The sequence below is a fragment of the Sminthopsis crassicaudata genome, chromosome 1, assembly GCF_048593235.1.
Source record: "Sminthopsis crassicaudata isolate SCR6 chromosome 1, ASM4859323v1, whole genome shotgun sequence".
Lineage (NCBI taxonomy): Eukaryota > Metazoa > Chordata > Mammalia > Dasyuromorphia > Dasyuridae > Sminthopsis > Sminthopsis crassicaudata.
In genome coordinates, this window is record NC_133617.1 from 703,645,629 (window position 1) to 703,661,317 (window position 15,689).

Here is a 15,689-nt window from a genome sequence, read left to right on the forward strand (position 1 = left end):
TTGATGACTAAAAATCTCAATGTTCTATGTAATTCTCTAAGACTACAAATTGCAAAAATGGTGCTGACCACACCAAAGAAATCATAGATATAGTCTCTATTTTTTTTTTTCTTTCATCTATTACTTTAGAATTAGATATTTGAAAATTTGAGCTTTGGCCAAATGGAGAAATTGCCCAGAAAAATTGTTCAGGACAAGCTATATCTTCAGCATTTGTAGTAAGTACATGCTTGAGGGTTTATAATCACTAAATTTTAGAGATGGAATGAAGAATAGTCTACAGGAGAGGAAAAGGCACTGGGAATTTTTTTTTTTCCTTCAGAAGTAAAGGCTTTCCAGCTGGCTGCTTCTAGATTAGATAAATTTGTTCCCTCAGAAATAATCCAAAAAGCTTTATCCTGGTTGTTTGTTTGGCATATTCCTTTGCTGCTTCTAGTGTGTTACTATCTGGAGACAGAGGTTGGAGCCAAAAAAGGAATGTCAGGATTTGTAGCATTCTCTAGGAGGTGATATAGCCCTACAGATTCTACACTTCAGAGAACAGTAACATATGGCTATTTTTTTGGCACATTCCCTGATTCAAACCATCTTGATGTGATGAGGTGGTTTATTAAAACCAAGAGGAAATTCCCCCTCCATCAGTGAAAATGGAATCCTCGGTTTTTATCTTTTTTTTTGAAGATTCATTTATCCTGGATGTGATTTGTACCAAAGTGATCACCTCTAAAATAGCTAAGGCAGAGAATTAAAATGTAGGACAAAGCCAAGTTTGCTGTGTCTTGTTTTAAGGAAAATCTGTCATATGAAGACAAATCAATCTTTGGAACAGTGGTTAGACTTTTTTTCTCTATGGGCTTTGAGGTCTGGAGTGATTGTTCAAATCATAAATCTGGCCTGATTTAAGGGAACTCACTCAGAATGATGCTGACATTCAGAAAAATATCTAACAATTTGAACCCTTGGTAAGTTTCAAATAGTTCATCCACAAACCTTGGAACAATGCCTTGAATGATAATTGATAATCCCCTAATTCAACAAGGAATGTGAGGCTTAGGTTACTGCCATTCAAAATGGTCCCCCTTTCTCCTTCTCCATTTACTTGGACACTCTCCATAATGTCCAATAGAAGATGAAATCCCTAGCTTGGGTTGGAGCCATAGCACCAGGTTTCTGTAGGTTGATGGTGCTACTTTAAATGAGCCTCATATTTTACTATGTTCTGTTCCTTTAATGTCTGAAATCTGTTCCCCACTTATCATGAGCTGTTAACTAGAAACAAGACTGGTCCAGTCTTTTCCTTGGATTAGCAAGCAGGTTCTATAGCCACCAGAAGGGAAAAATATTGCCTCTTCTAATTCATATTTTTAAAAATTAGAAGAGTCATAGTCATAAACTTCTTAGTATTGTCTGGATCTTTAGAGATCATATAGTCATACTCGTTTTTGAAGATGAAGAAACAGATACAAGGGAGGAAGTGAGTTAATGGAAGAACAGGGAATATAATTCTCTGATTCCAATGCTCTTTGTACAGCAAAAGGAGATGGAAAGGAGATTCCTTCATTCTCCCCAATGCCAAGGAATGGTAAAGTTCAAGTTGTGATCTCATTGGAGAAGAAAGAGAGGCACTGGTTGAGCTGGTACAGCCCTCTCTGATAGGCTTCAGGAGTTAGAGGTAAAGAAATGGAAATGTAAAATTCAACATTTGTTTTAAAGAAAACTTACTTCATAAGTATGGGGTGAATTCTGATTAGTTCCTTAGCAAAAGATAGTGAGACATCATAATAAAGTTAGAAGGGCAAAGAAGAAAATTTCTTTCAGATACCATTTAGATCTTTAGATAGGGGGAAGGGTCATAACCAAAAAAAAAAAAAAAAAAAAAAAATAGAAAGGATCTCAGAAGATAAAATGTACAGTTTTGATTATGTACAGTTGGAAAGAGTTTTGCATAAACAAAACTAATGCAGCTAAAATTAAAAGGGCAGGGCAAACGGGGGAAATTTTTGTTATAAGTTTCTCTGGTATAGGAGTCATTTCCAAGATATATGGGAACTAATTCAAGTTTCTAAGAGTAAAAATGATGCCCCATATGATGAATGTCAAAGGAAATGAACAGGCATGCTTCAGAGGGAGAAATTCATGCTATAAGTAGCCATATGAAAAATGCCCCAAATCATTAAAAATAAAAGGAAATTAAATGAAGTTAAATTAAAACAACTCTGAGGTAATACCTCATACCAATTAGAGTGGCAAAGTTAATTAAAAAAAAATGACAGCTACTGAACGGGCTGTGAGAAAACAAGTAAATTAATATACCGTTTAAGGAATTGTGAATTGGCTCAGTGACTTGGGAAAACAATTTGGAACCATTCCCCCAAAATTACTAAATTGTGTATACCCTTTGCCCCACTATATAAATCTATAGTGTGTATCAATGAGATCAAAGAAAGAGCAAAAGGACCTCTATGTCATAAAAGATTTACAATAGCTCTTTTTGTATTGGCAAAGGAATACAAATGATTTCAAATGGTTAATGTGGGAGTTTGCCTTACTTGACTATGCATAATTTTTACAAGGATTTTCTTTTTCTTTTTTCTTTTTAATGATGAATGGTGAAAATATGGGAAGGGGAGAAATATATCTTTGTTAATTGAAAAAATTAATTTAAAAAGATATGTGGGCTCTGGGGGATTGGAAGTTATATATGTCATCAGTATGACATAATACTTTGGATGTATTTAAAAATATTTAAAAAGACACAGAATCTACCTTCAGAAAGAGGACCCTAATATTTTCTGCCTATTAGATCACATGTGTAGATCTAGGGTCCTGTGCTCAATTCTGAGACAATATTTTAGGCAAGATATAGACAAACTAGAAGATAATGACCCCACTGGTGAGAGGAGAACATAGTTTATGAAGATTAGTTGAGGGAATTGGGAATGTTTAGTGGGAAGCAGGAGAAGAGATAGATACTATGGATGTCTTCAAGTGTTTAAAGGCCTGTCATGAGGACAAGTAATTAAATTTGTTTTGCTTGGGCCCTGTGAGCTCTTTGAGAGCTGGGACTGTGGGGGATTTGGAAACTTGGGTTGAGTTTTGTTCAGTATTTTTTTCCTTTCTTTGTATTCCCAAAGGTTAGCACAGTGTCTGGTAGGAAAATGGTTTGACTCAATGACAACGGGTAGCAGAGATAAATTTTGTTTTCACAAAAAGGAAAAAATCCTAACCATTAAAGTGGTCCCCCGATTGAATGTGCCACCTTGGAAGCTGGTCTATTCCCCATTTACTTTTTGAGTAAGAGCTGAATGACCACTAATTGAGGAATAATCTTAAACAGTTGGCTGCTGAGGTCCTTTCCAGCTCTGAGATTCTCTTCAGTAACCAAGACTTCCTCATGTAGTAACAGCCTCCTAATGGTTCTCCCTGCATCCAGTATCTTGATTCTCCAGGCTGCCACTTTCTCTAAAATGAAAACCCTTTAAAACTTAATGTTCCCCTTTTCTCCAGAACTGATTATTGCTCTACCTTTATTATTATTCCCCATTCACCAATTTATACAGAATGAATGGAAACATTTTAAAAGCACTAGTTAGGTGCTAGGCTTAGGAATTTGGCCAAGTGAACATTTCAGGATGCCGATCTACTTTGGTTTGTGTTTATCTGCCCTCTAGTGCATCGTTTTCTGAGAAAGAACCATTTGAAGGACATTGGGTTCAGAGAAAGGCCAAGAAGTCTCAAACTGATAGACAACAGTTAATATCTAGAACACAGAAACCACTGGGAAATCAAAGAAATTATAAGGAAAAAAATAGAAAGGCAAAAACTTATATTCTTATTCCATAGGGATTCCTGAAATAGGTAGAATCACAAAAATCAACTAAGAGGACAACGCTGTGACATATCAATGTAAAGGGAGGTGCTAGAATTAATAGTTGAAAGATCAAATTCTTGTCACATGCTTGCCAGACACTTCTATCTTGGGAAGACATTCAAGATTGTTCTAAACAGAACAGGAAACTGAAGAGGGATAATGGGCCCTCTGAGAACCTCTGGACTATACTAATATGCAAATTACCTGGCACCATACAAACTATACATATTTAATTTGGATTTATTGGGCAAATAATGAAATAACTGCCTTTTCCTTTTCTGATGCTGCCAAGTAACAATTTCAGGTTTCTGTCACTTTTTAAAATTTTTTTTTAAATACTCTATAACAGAATTGGATTTCAACAAATGGAGAATGAAGAGCATTATTATTCCTATTGGTAACCCTAGGAATCTTAGTAGTACTAAAAGACTGAGAAATGCTCTTTCATGAGATTATTAGAGACAAAGGGAGGGAAAGAGGCAGATAGCTTGGAAGAGAATCAGGTGTTTCAACAATCCAAAGGAAAGAGGGAGAAGGGTAAATGGCCAGCTTTCCAGGCCAGACACACTTCCCCCTCTTTTCTTTTAGCTGCTCAAGTCCCTGATTCTCTTCCAAGCTATCTGTTTCTTTCCCTAATACTCCTGTGCAGGAAGTTTCTCAGTCTATTATTGCTACTACTAAGACTCCTAAGATTATTGATTGGAAAAAATGCCATTTGGATAGAATTTATTTTAAACTTTATCTCATTTGTTTCTTTAGATCTTATTATTAGAAAGATAGCCTTGGAAGCACACAGTTGAGATAAAAAATGATAAAATGAGACAAAGCCATTCATAAGGCAAGATCTGCCTTTTGGATTCCATACTTTGATTTTGTAGAGTAGTGGTAGACGGAATACTGACCTGGGAGTCATAGGGTTCTAGGTCTAGTTCCAGATGCCTCCCTCATAAGGATCATCTTATTATGTCCTTGATTTACAATAGGTTGCTGTTGTTGTTTATCTTTTCATCCTGGAAGGACATCAGGGTGGGGATGCTTTGACATGCAAATGAATTGAATTTAAGAGATGAAGGGTTGTGCAAAGCACCAGCCTCAGTTTCTCCTTCAGAGCCATCTAGATCTAGTAGACAGATGTTGGTCTGAACTTCTGGAGATGGCCCTTGGCCTTTTGAAGTTTAGGTTTTTACAGGTCTCAGTTTACGGAAACAATTGCCAATTCAGTGATTAAGGCTAGGTCAGAAATGAGGCAGAAAATGGCCTTTTTTACCTAGTTAAAAAAAAAAAATCAATCTGGGAGAAGATCCTCAAGGTTTCCAAAACAGCAATGTTATTGTGTATGTAAAAGTGTTTTGGAAGTTGTAACACATTGCACAAAAGGTAACTTATTTTCTGTTTAGCAAATTGCTGATACTATCTTTCCTTCCAGCTCATTATGTGAAGCCTTCATACCTGCATCTGTAACTAGTTGCTGAGGTTTGATAATGAAAACCCAGTGTGAAATACACATCGAGAGGGGACAGGGGAAGTAATATTTTATACAGTTAATGGCTGCTTATGTTATAAAATGTCTTCTTAATTGTTGCAGTAGTGGAACGTTGGGGAGGAAGGGGGGGGAGGAAAAGGGGATGTTGGAGGGTAGACTGGCTGGCTGTATGTACAGGAAGCTGAATGCTTTGCAAGCTCACCATTCCTAAGAGCCTCGGAATGACAGGAAAAACAGCCACAATCCTGTCATCTCCTGAACGTTCGTGGTTCTAGTTCTAACCCTGATGAGAAGCGTTTCGTCCGGCTTTTTCGGAAGCCCAGCCTCCAGCCCCGGCACTTTTCAGAGAACACAGGCTGCTGACTCCAGAAGTTTGCCAAACTCCGCCAGCATTTGTGAGAGCTGCTCCAAGCTCAATGTCTGCTCCTCCCGCCCCCCTCTCTCCCACACTGTTTTGATTTTCCCTGACTTCCTCCTTGAGGCCAGGGAGGGAGGGAAAGGGAGTGACTTACTGGTGTGTGTGAGTATAGTAGTGATGTCTGTAAAATACTGTAATGGGAGGAGGCAGAGCTCCGCGAATGCCCTGTCCTGCTCCCCTAATCAGTGTGGCACGGAGGCAGACACCATCGATGCCAGCGCGAGCCTGGTGTTCGAAGGGCTCGGAAAATGTTCTTAAACGCCGCTCGGAAAAGTGACTTTCAGAGAACTTAGGGCAAGTGCTTTACGTGCCACGGAGAATGGGGGAGGGCTATCGACTCCGTCAGGCAGGGTCTCGTGTTTACGTGTAGTACTTGGCCAAGGCACCAGTGTTCGCGCCCGGCCCGTGTGGAAAGTGGGGGTCAGTGCTGGGAGTGAGCGTGGGAATGACGGGCTCAGAACGGACAGAGGGCCAGCGGAGCTTTTGTCAGGTTCTGGGGATGTGATGCATTTCGGCCCAAAAAGTCTTTGCGAGGCTGTGGGACTGAGCACAAGCACCGCGTTTGTATCTACTAGCCTATTTTGAAGGCGGTAAGGGCCGGGCCAACACGTACCTAAATCTGTAGGCATGTATACAGGACGTGTCCCCCGGTCAGTGTGAGCGTGTGTACGCGCGCGGAGTGCTGGGGCAGGTGTAAAGCCGAGTGCGCACGTGGCGGGGGGATGGGAGAGTGCGCGCCTTCACCCGGGGAGTACGCGGTGTGTACTTGCGGGGGGAGGTTGGGGAGGGAAGGCCCCGCCCCTCTACCTGCCCGGCCCCGCCCTCGGCCCCGGCCGGGCTCTCCGCTAGCGCTGGGACTCGCTCCTCCAGGTCTCCGTCCCCACCTGCTCGGCAGCGGCGGCTGGACGGGACGGGGCGGGGCCCAGAGCGGGCGGCGGCGACTCCTCATTCCTGGGATTCCAGGCGCTCCAGCTCCCGCTCCAGCTCGAGCCGCACGGTCCTTCCTCCCATCCCGCCCCCGTTTGTGGGTCCGACTCTGCCCGCCGGCCGCTCGCCGCCGCCCGTCCCGGAGGAGCCCAGTCGGGGCTGCTGCCTTGGCCCCTCGCCCTCTCGGGGGAAGGTGGGGGGGGGGCTGGGGAGAGGAAAGGAGAAGGAAGGGGAGCGCCCCTCCAGACCCCGCCCACCAGCGCCACGCCCCCACGAAAGCCACACCCCCACTAGCGGCCGGGCCGTGGCCGGAGGTGGCGGCTGCGGAGCCGCGCACGGCCGGTAAGTGAGAGACTTTGAGAGGAGGCAGGAGGGCAGCTGGGAGGGGGAGTGGGGGGCAGGAGCAAACACGAGGGTTCGCGCGGTGGGGGGAGCTCGGGAGCTGCGGGACTGGCCCGGAGACTCTGGTAGTCTGAGGTCCCGCAGCTGCTTAGGCTTTAAGGGTCTCTCCCGGACTGGGGGATTCCCTGCTGATGGGATCCCTCCTCTGAGGGGCTTTCCTCTGAGCGGACGAGGAACCAGGGATCCTTCCTCTGAAGTGGAAGGAGCCCACGAGGGGATTCCTAATCTTGGGGGAGGTCTCCCTCTTCTGAGGGAACCGGAGAAGTCAGAGGGTCCTTCTGAAGAGGCGAGGCAGTCCTCGTGACATGGAAGGGGTGAGGGGATGGCCTGTTTTAGGTGGGGAGGAGAAACCAGGGAAACCTCGGAGATGACTCCCCCCTCCCCAAAGGGACAGAAGTCGGGGGCAGGGGGAGAGAAGAGCATCGGAGGGAGCTCTCTCTCAGGGTCTGGGAGTGTGAACCGCCGTGGAGGGAGTCCCTTCTCCATTATGGACAGCGAAGCAGTTTAGAGTCCTTTCTGTGAGGCTGGATGACAGCCGAATGGGGTCTTCCTTGGAGAAGGGAGAACGAATGGCATTTTTTTGATGTGGTGGGTGAAGACTGACGGAATCCCATTAGAGAAGGGAGGAAGGGGGAAAGAGGAGAAGGGAAAGAAATAAACACCTTCCGTGTAAGTAGGGGTGGCAATCAGCTGAGCTGATCCAGGTCTGAGTGGAAGAATCTGAGGTTTCCTAATTTTGAAGAGAACTGGGCTTGAGAGGGGAATGTTCGGTGGAGGGTCGTAAGGCAAGGAGAAGGGGAAGTTGTGACTCCAACTACGTAGTGGCTATGGAAAGAGGTTGCTGGAAGCCCGGGGTGCCGGTCAGCCTGTACTGGTTTGGAGGGAAATGAATGAGATTTCAGGTGGTGCTAGGCAACAGGGACTCCCTTCCATTCATCTATCCTTCCAGCACCTGAGGAAAAAAACAAAAACAAAAGCACCTCCTGTACCAACTGTTTACTTCTATTTCTTATTCAAAGATCATACTTTACTGAAGGGGAAAAGTTATTTTTCCTTCCTTCTTTCCTTCCTTCCTTCCTTCCTTCCTTCCTTCCTTCCTTCCTTCCTTCCTTCCTTCCTTCCTTCCTTCCTTCCTTCCTTCCTTCCTTCCTTCTTTCCTTCCTTCCTTCCTTCCTTCCTTCCTTCCTTCCTTCCTTCCTTCCTTCCTTCCTTCCTTCCTTCCTTCCTTCCTTCCTTCCTTCCTTCCTTCTTTCCTTCCTTCCTTCCTTCCTTCCTTCCTTCCTTCCTTCCTTCCTTCCTTCCTTCCTTCCTTCCTTCCTTCCTTCCTTCCTTCCTTCCTTCCTTCCTTCCTTCCTTCCTTCCTTCCTTCCTTCCTTCCTTCCTTCCTTCCTTCCTTCCTTCCTTCCTTCCTTCCTTCCTTCCTTCCTTCCTTCCTTCCTTCCTTCCTTCCTTCCTTCCTTCCTTCCTTCCTTCCTTCCTTCCTTCCTTCCTTCCTTCCTTCCTTCCTCCCTTCCTCCCTTCCTCCCTTCCTCCCTTCCTCCCTTCCTCCCTGCCTCCCTGCCTCCCTGCCTCCCTGCCTCCCTGCCTCCCTTCCTTCCTTCCTTCCTTCCTTCCTTCCTTCCTTCCTTCCTTCCTTCCTTCCTTCCTTCCTTCCTTCCTTCCTTCCTTCCTTCCTTCCTTCTTTCCTTCCTCTTTTTCCATCCTTCCTTCCTTTCTGTTCTCTTTCTTTTGTTTTTTATTTCTTTTTCTTTCCTTCTCTCTGTCTGTCTCTTTTTTCTTTCTTTCCTTCTTTCTTTTTTTTTTTCTTCTTTCTTTCATAATGATAATAGGTCTTCCTGAGATTGCTTAATATTTTTTTTTAGGTGAATTATTTACCTACAGACATTTGAAGTTTGCTTTAAATTGGCATTAAAAAAAAATCTATACTGCTGTCATCATTGGTGCTATTTATTAGTTGTGTTTTCTTCACTTCCTAATAAAAACCAGGATCCTGGTGTTCTTTTTTTAGTTTATTTCTGTTTCTCAGGAGTGATCTGCCGTTTTGGAGTATTTTGTTTTCCAGTTCAAAACCCTGCTCCCCTGTTATATAAAATAAATGTCCAGATGTGTTTCCCCTGAGCATTTTTAGAAATCCATCATCAATGCCAACTGTCTTCACAAGATTCAAAGTTCAGTTATACACACTCGACCAATCTTGAACTCTGTCCTTAGATAGAGACAAGACAAAGCATCCGAATTGAGTTCTTACTGTACTTGAGCTGTGCTCCCTGCAGAGTTAATGAAGAGTGTAGGCATTCTTATGAGCTTTTTCTTATTAGGGCTGGCTTCAAAACAGCCCCCTCATTATAAAGAGGTATGCTGCCCAATTTGTGGATTAACTGGGAAAATTTTAATTACTTCTGGACTGAAATGCAAACTAGTTTTAGTGTTGATCCAAACAAAATTCAGGAAAATAAACTTGTTATAAAAACATTCATAGGATACTTTGAAAATAGAACTCTAAATAGTTTAGTGGAAAGATCATTGGTTTATTAGTGGGAGAACTGGATTTAAACTTACCTAGAATGCAGTTTTCTCTTTTGTAAACTTAGTATAACAGTACCTATCCTAACCTTAAGGATTAAATATATTTCCTGAAAAGCACAAGATACAAGAGTAATGAAGATTATTGTTATTTTATTTTAAACTATTTGGAATTGAGTGAAAATAATAAAGTACTAGATAACTGAATTTTAAACTTTATAGGTGCTAAAGTGAATTATCATTGTTTTTGCTAGTACTTTTTGCTAATACTTTTACAGTAGCATACAATAAAACAAAATTCTCCTCTATAGTAGCATATTCTGTCCCGTCTTTTATATGGAAAGTTGACTAGTGATAAAGTCACATGCTTATTTAAAATGTGGAAGGGAAGAAACCTTATTTTTGGATATGTTTTCAGCCATTTCTTAAGTTATGCTTATGACCAATCTGAAGTTTTCATACTTTAGTTTTTGATACATTTACTATGTAAAATAAACATCCAGATGGGTTTTCCCTGAACATTCTAAGACATCTATCATGTAACTTTCTATGAAGAACTAAAACAAATTTGGTTCTTTATAGTGTTAACATCAGATAGATACAGATATATGTGCATAGGGAGATATAGATGTGTATCTATATATGTATATGATAGATATATTTGTTGATGGACATATAGATAGCTAGAGATATCTGTACATATGTTTACATATACTATGTGTGTATCTATATAAATGTTTATATGGATATATGTGTTGATAGATGGAGAGATATGCTGTAGTAAATGTTAAAAAGGCATCCAGCTATTGGCCTAGACTTTGAATTATATAAATTGCTTTTTGTCCCAACTTTTATTGCATTTGAAATGCAATAATAATAATAACAAGTATAGCAGCAATGAATTCTTAAAAGGAAAAAACCGCAAATAAAAGGGAAAACCTTGGTGTAGTTTAAAAATCAAGAAATTCATGTGGTAATGATTTTTAGGGACTATGGTGATTGTTAGAGTTATGGTCTCCTTAATGCCATGTTGGATTAAACTCTGTATCATATGTGTGAGGAAAATTAGTGAAAGGGGAAAAGCTTCAACTCTATGATAGCTCCAAAAATTAGGAAAAGAGAATTTCTTACATGCAAAATAGACAAATGAAGAGAAATACACTTATAGGTTTTTTTGGAGAGTTCCATGGTTAATTAAATCCCATATATGAGAGTTTAAAATCAGATATAGGGGGATTTCTCCCATAACTTTTTAAGGTAAGACACCATTAAGGAAATGTATTTTAACTGTATGGTCTGGCAAGGTGGGAAAGAGGAAGGAAGATGTATATGGAGACACTGAAAAATTAAAGGGACATATCATGTTTTGGGCTGGAGGTAAATAGCAAGCTGTTTTACAGTAGATTAAAAATGCTACAGGATGTATTTCATGAGCTCAAGTCTTATAACCAAATATTCAGTAATGCTAATCATGGTATTTTTTAACTGTACTGTATGTTTTAGGTTAAACAACTTTCCTTTAGTGTTGAATCAGCTAAAAGGAAATAAATGGAGAATTATCTTTCTTAGACCTGTGCATTCCCTTTAGAGTCACTGTGAGGAAATCAATCAATGAATGAATGAAAGAAAAAGTATTTATTAAGTGCTTTCTGTGTTCAAAGTACTGTGCTAAGCACTGAGATAGCAAATAGAAACACAAGACAGTCCCTGTTCTCAAGTAGATCAGAGACATCCCAAGGGAGGTTTGTGTTGTGATTCTAAATGGAGTAGTCCCATTGGGCCTGGTTGAATGGAAGAAATACTGGCTCTAATGGAAGAAGCCCAGGATCCAAAGCCGAGCTTACATTTGCCAGTTAGTACCTACATGAAAGTTAGTACCTACAAGCTTCTATTTCCTCATCTCTAAACTAAGCGATTTGGATTACATGTCTTCTAAGGTCCTTTCCAACTCTTAAATCCTTTGATCCTATGATAAGGGGATTGCCTACCAGCAAAGTAATATGTTCTCAATTCTTGTCTTTTTTAATCTTTGAGGTGGTAGGTCTCTTCTTTCCAAGTAAATTAAATTGATCAGATGCCCTATTTTGGGAGTGTAAAAAACTCATAAGGAACCAGATACCCAAATACAAATGAAATACCCTCATAAATTAGTACTTATGAATGTAGGTTTTGGAGCCAAAAGATCTGAGATTTTTACTCAGATCTTTTGGCTCCAAAACCTACAAATATAGCTATGAAATCAGGAGCAAGTTGTTTAACCTCTGAGCCTTAGTTTATACATTCGTGGAATGGGCTGATCATATTTGTACTATTTGTGAGGAAAGCATTTTGTAAACTTTCAAATATTACAATAGGATAAGCTAGCTACTATTTTTGCTGTTATTACTTTTGAGTGTTCCTTCAATTTATAACCCACATGGTGAAGAAGTAATTCTGGAAATCTGAAGTCCCATAAGTAAAGAGAGACTTGAAAAGAATTAATAAAGGGAAGGTTTATCTGCAATTCAAATGAAGGAGAAGATTCTAGCACCTAATCCTGAGAAGGTAATGAATTAATGTTCCACAGGGGATTGGTTGAATATGAGTTTGATTTGCTCTTTTATCCTTTATCTGGCTAAGAATCAAACGCCCTTTTCTGTAACCTGCTTCCCAAAGCAGCACTTTGGTAGATAAAACTTGGAAAGAAACCTCAGCTGTGTCACCACCCTACTTAATAAACTTCAGTGGTTCCTTACAGTCTCTGGGATAAAATAGAAATTCCTCTATTCACAATCTGCATCCAGGCCTTTCTTTCTAGACTCTTTTTTTTTTTTTTTGTCGTTGTTCAGTCTTTTCAGTCCAACCTGACATTTCATGAGCTCAAGGGTAGAGATGGTAGAGATACTGGCCTGGTTTACCATTTTTTTTCCAGATGAGGAAACTGAGGTAGATGGTAACATGACTTGCCCAGAGTAACTCTGCTAGGAAGTATCTGAGGCCAGATATGAACTCAGAAAAATGAATTTTCCTGACTCAGGTCTGGTACTCTATCCACCATGACACATAGCTACCCGAAGGTATTTTATAAATATTAGCTATTATTAGTACCATCATCATTTATTAATAACATACTTATTCTATGTATATAATATTAATATTGATTTAGATGTTTGTTGTATAATAAAGTATATAATGTTTATTATTTATGTTCTGTTTAGTCATTTTTCAGTCATGTCTGACTCATCATAACCCCATTTTGGGGTTTTCTTGGCAAAGATACTGGAGTGCTTTGACATTTCCTTCTCTAGCCCATTTTATAGATGAGGAAACTGAAGCTCACAGGGTAAAGTGATTTTCTCAGGATCACAGAACTAGTAAGTATTTAAGGTTTGAACTCAGGAAGATATATCTTCCTGATTCTAGATCTAGTACCCTAGTATGTGTAAATAGCCCCATAGTATGTGTAAATAATATAGTTTATTACATTGTAGCATACTATGTAATATTCCTATTTTGTTACATTATATTATATTATGTGTTATATGTGTATATGTATTATATATATACATATATATATTTATGACTATACACACATCTATACATATATACTTATACAGAACACATACATGCCTGCATATTGTATCCTCACATAGAATGTAAGCTCCCTGAGAATAAGGAATGTTTCATTTTTTGGTATTTGTAATCCTAGCATCCAGTGCAGTATTTTGTACTTAGTAGTTGCTAAACAAATATTTTCTAACAAATTGTTTAATGGGAGGATAATTTTTGGCCAATAACAAGGAGACATAAACTAATTTAGGATAGCCTAGTTTGAAAGTTTGTGATTTGTAAGGCAGTGACTGGTTAATACTTCCTAAGTTACTATGTTTATAAGTTCTAGTAGCTGTCACTAAGGTAAAAATGGTGGCCTTTGGCTATGGATATTAACTTCCTTTTAGATTTTCCATGAGCATGGTTAAAGTGGAAAGAACCATGAATGCTTTAGAAAAATACAGTGAAGTACCTTTTTTTTTTTGGTCAGAGTAGGGTGGGAAGAGAAGGAATTGGGATCCAGACTTGTGATTTCATTAGTCTGGGGTAACTCAGTTTGGAAGCTGCTTTCACTGATTCTGGTTAGCAACTGGTATGCAATTTACAACTATAGAGTTGCCTGGGGGTACAAACAGGTTAAGCTACATGCCCAGGATCACAAATTTATTAGTAGGTGTCAGAAGCAGGATATGGATCCAGATTTGAAAGATCTACCCTCAATCTATCAATAACCAACAAGCATTTATTAAGCACTAAATATATGTTGGACACTGTTGAAATTCCTGGGAATGAAAAGGCTAAAAAAAAAAAAAAAAGAAAAAAAAAAGAAAGAAAAGAAACAATTCCTGCCTTCAAGGGGATTACATTCTTTTGTGGGGAGAGAAGATGATGTTTATATAATATGCGTATGCAAATATATATATATGTATATGCCTATATACACATATAACAAAAATAGATATATAGAACAAACATAAAATCAGTACAAGTTTCTGTCACAGACACCATGGAAAGGTTTTGGGAAGGTATGAGAAAAGTTTCCAAGTAGTACTTGAATTGAGCTTTGAAGGAAAAAGACATTCTATGAAGTAGAGATTTTTTTAAAAGGGATGCATTCCAAATAGAGAAGATACTCTCAAATACCATTGAAAATAGCAAAAATATTGTTTGCTATTTAGTCTCTTAATTAGTGTAAGGTGGCTCTATTGTTCTTGATGGTGAACACAGTTTAAAAAAAAACTTAGCAGATCTTTTACACTTGTCTTCTGTTTGTACTTCCATTTTTATCCTTAAATGTCCTTGGGATAACTTTGCCTCATTGGATCTCTAACATGTTTTTTATTCTTTTAAAAAAATTTTGATAGCCTTTTATTTTTTCAATTACATACAAAGATAGTTTTCAACATCCATTTTTATAAAATTTTGAGTTCCATTTTTCCCTCCTTCCTTCCTTTATCTCCCTCCTCCCCAAGACAGCAGTCTTATATAGACTATTCACATACCATCATTTAAAACATATTTTCACATTAGTCACGTTGTGAGAGAAAAATCAGAACAAAAGGAAAAAAACACAAGAAAAAAAGCAAACAAAAAAAAAAGTGAAAAAATGCCTCCATAGTTTTCTCTCTGGATGTGAATGGCATTTTCCATCCCAAGTCTATTGGAATTATCTTGAATCACTGCATTGCTGAGAAGAGCCAACTCCATCATAGCTATCATATAATCTTGCTGTTGCTGTGCACAATATTTTCTTGATTCTGTTTACTTCACTCAGCATCAGTTCATGTAAGTCTTTCCAGGCTTTTCTGAAATTAGCCCACTCATCATTTCTTATAGAACAATAATATTCCATTGCATTCATATATCATAACTTATTCAGCCATTCCCCAGTTGATGAACATCACTTTATTGGTTTTTATTCTTTATTGATGCATGAAAAGAGATATTGTTTGTAATGTTCCATCAGCCTTTACAAAACTCAAAATTCTGGCTTAAAGATTGTTTTCTTGGCTACTATTTCTAAATCATGATGCCTGTACTCTGGCAAACATCCTTATCCCCTTCATGACTATTCTTACAAAATCTTGGTCTCCAATTCTGGGTTCACTCTAATTTCTGATAGGTAAACAGTCGCTTTATCTTTCCAGAATCAAGTATCCACATCATTTCCTAGCCATCATTTCCAAACCCTGCCTCCTACAAACTGTCTCTCCTTACTTCTCTGTTTTTGGATTTCCTTTGGGTTTTGTCTTCCTCCTTTGGAAAGTAAGCTTCTTGAAAACAAGGGTGTTTTCTCTTTTTCTCTCTTTTTTAATATGTGTAGCCCTAATCCTTAGCACAGTGCCTGGCATATAATATTTAATAAATGTTTTAGCTTTTCATCTTTTACTTAAATACCAACATCATCCAGGATGCCTTGAAAGATATAACAACATATACAAACTTTTTCAGTGACTTTCTTATCACAAACGTTAGGCATAAATCCTGTAGACTTACATTCACAAAAGATTTGTCATCAAGATAGAGAAGATCCA

General features: G+C 39.4%; 1 protein-coding gene across 3 annotated transcripts in view; it reads left to right on the forward strand.

Annotated features, from left to right (window-relative positions):
- Positions 1 to 15,689, forward strand: part of VGLL4 (vestigial like family member 4) — a 201,168-nt gene that overhangs the window by 18,495 nt on the left and 166,984 nt on the right. The window contains exon 1 of one of the 3 annotated variants that reach the window (XM_074283901.1): positions 6,046 to 6,066. The exons of 1 other annotated variant lie outside the window; for it this stretch is intronic. The gene's annotated coding sequence lies outside the window, so the exon portion shown is untranslated. Of the gene's footprint in view, positions 1 to 6,045; positions 6,067 to 6,689; positions 7,042 to 15,689 lie in introns of those variants that run through there. One more of the 3 variants, XM_074283900.1, reaches the window with a different exon arrangement.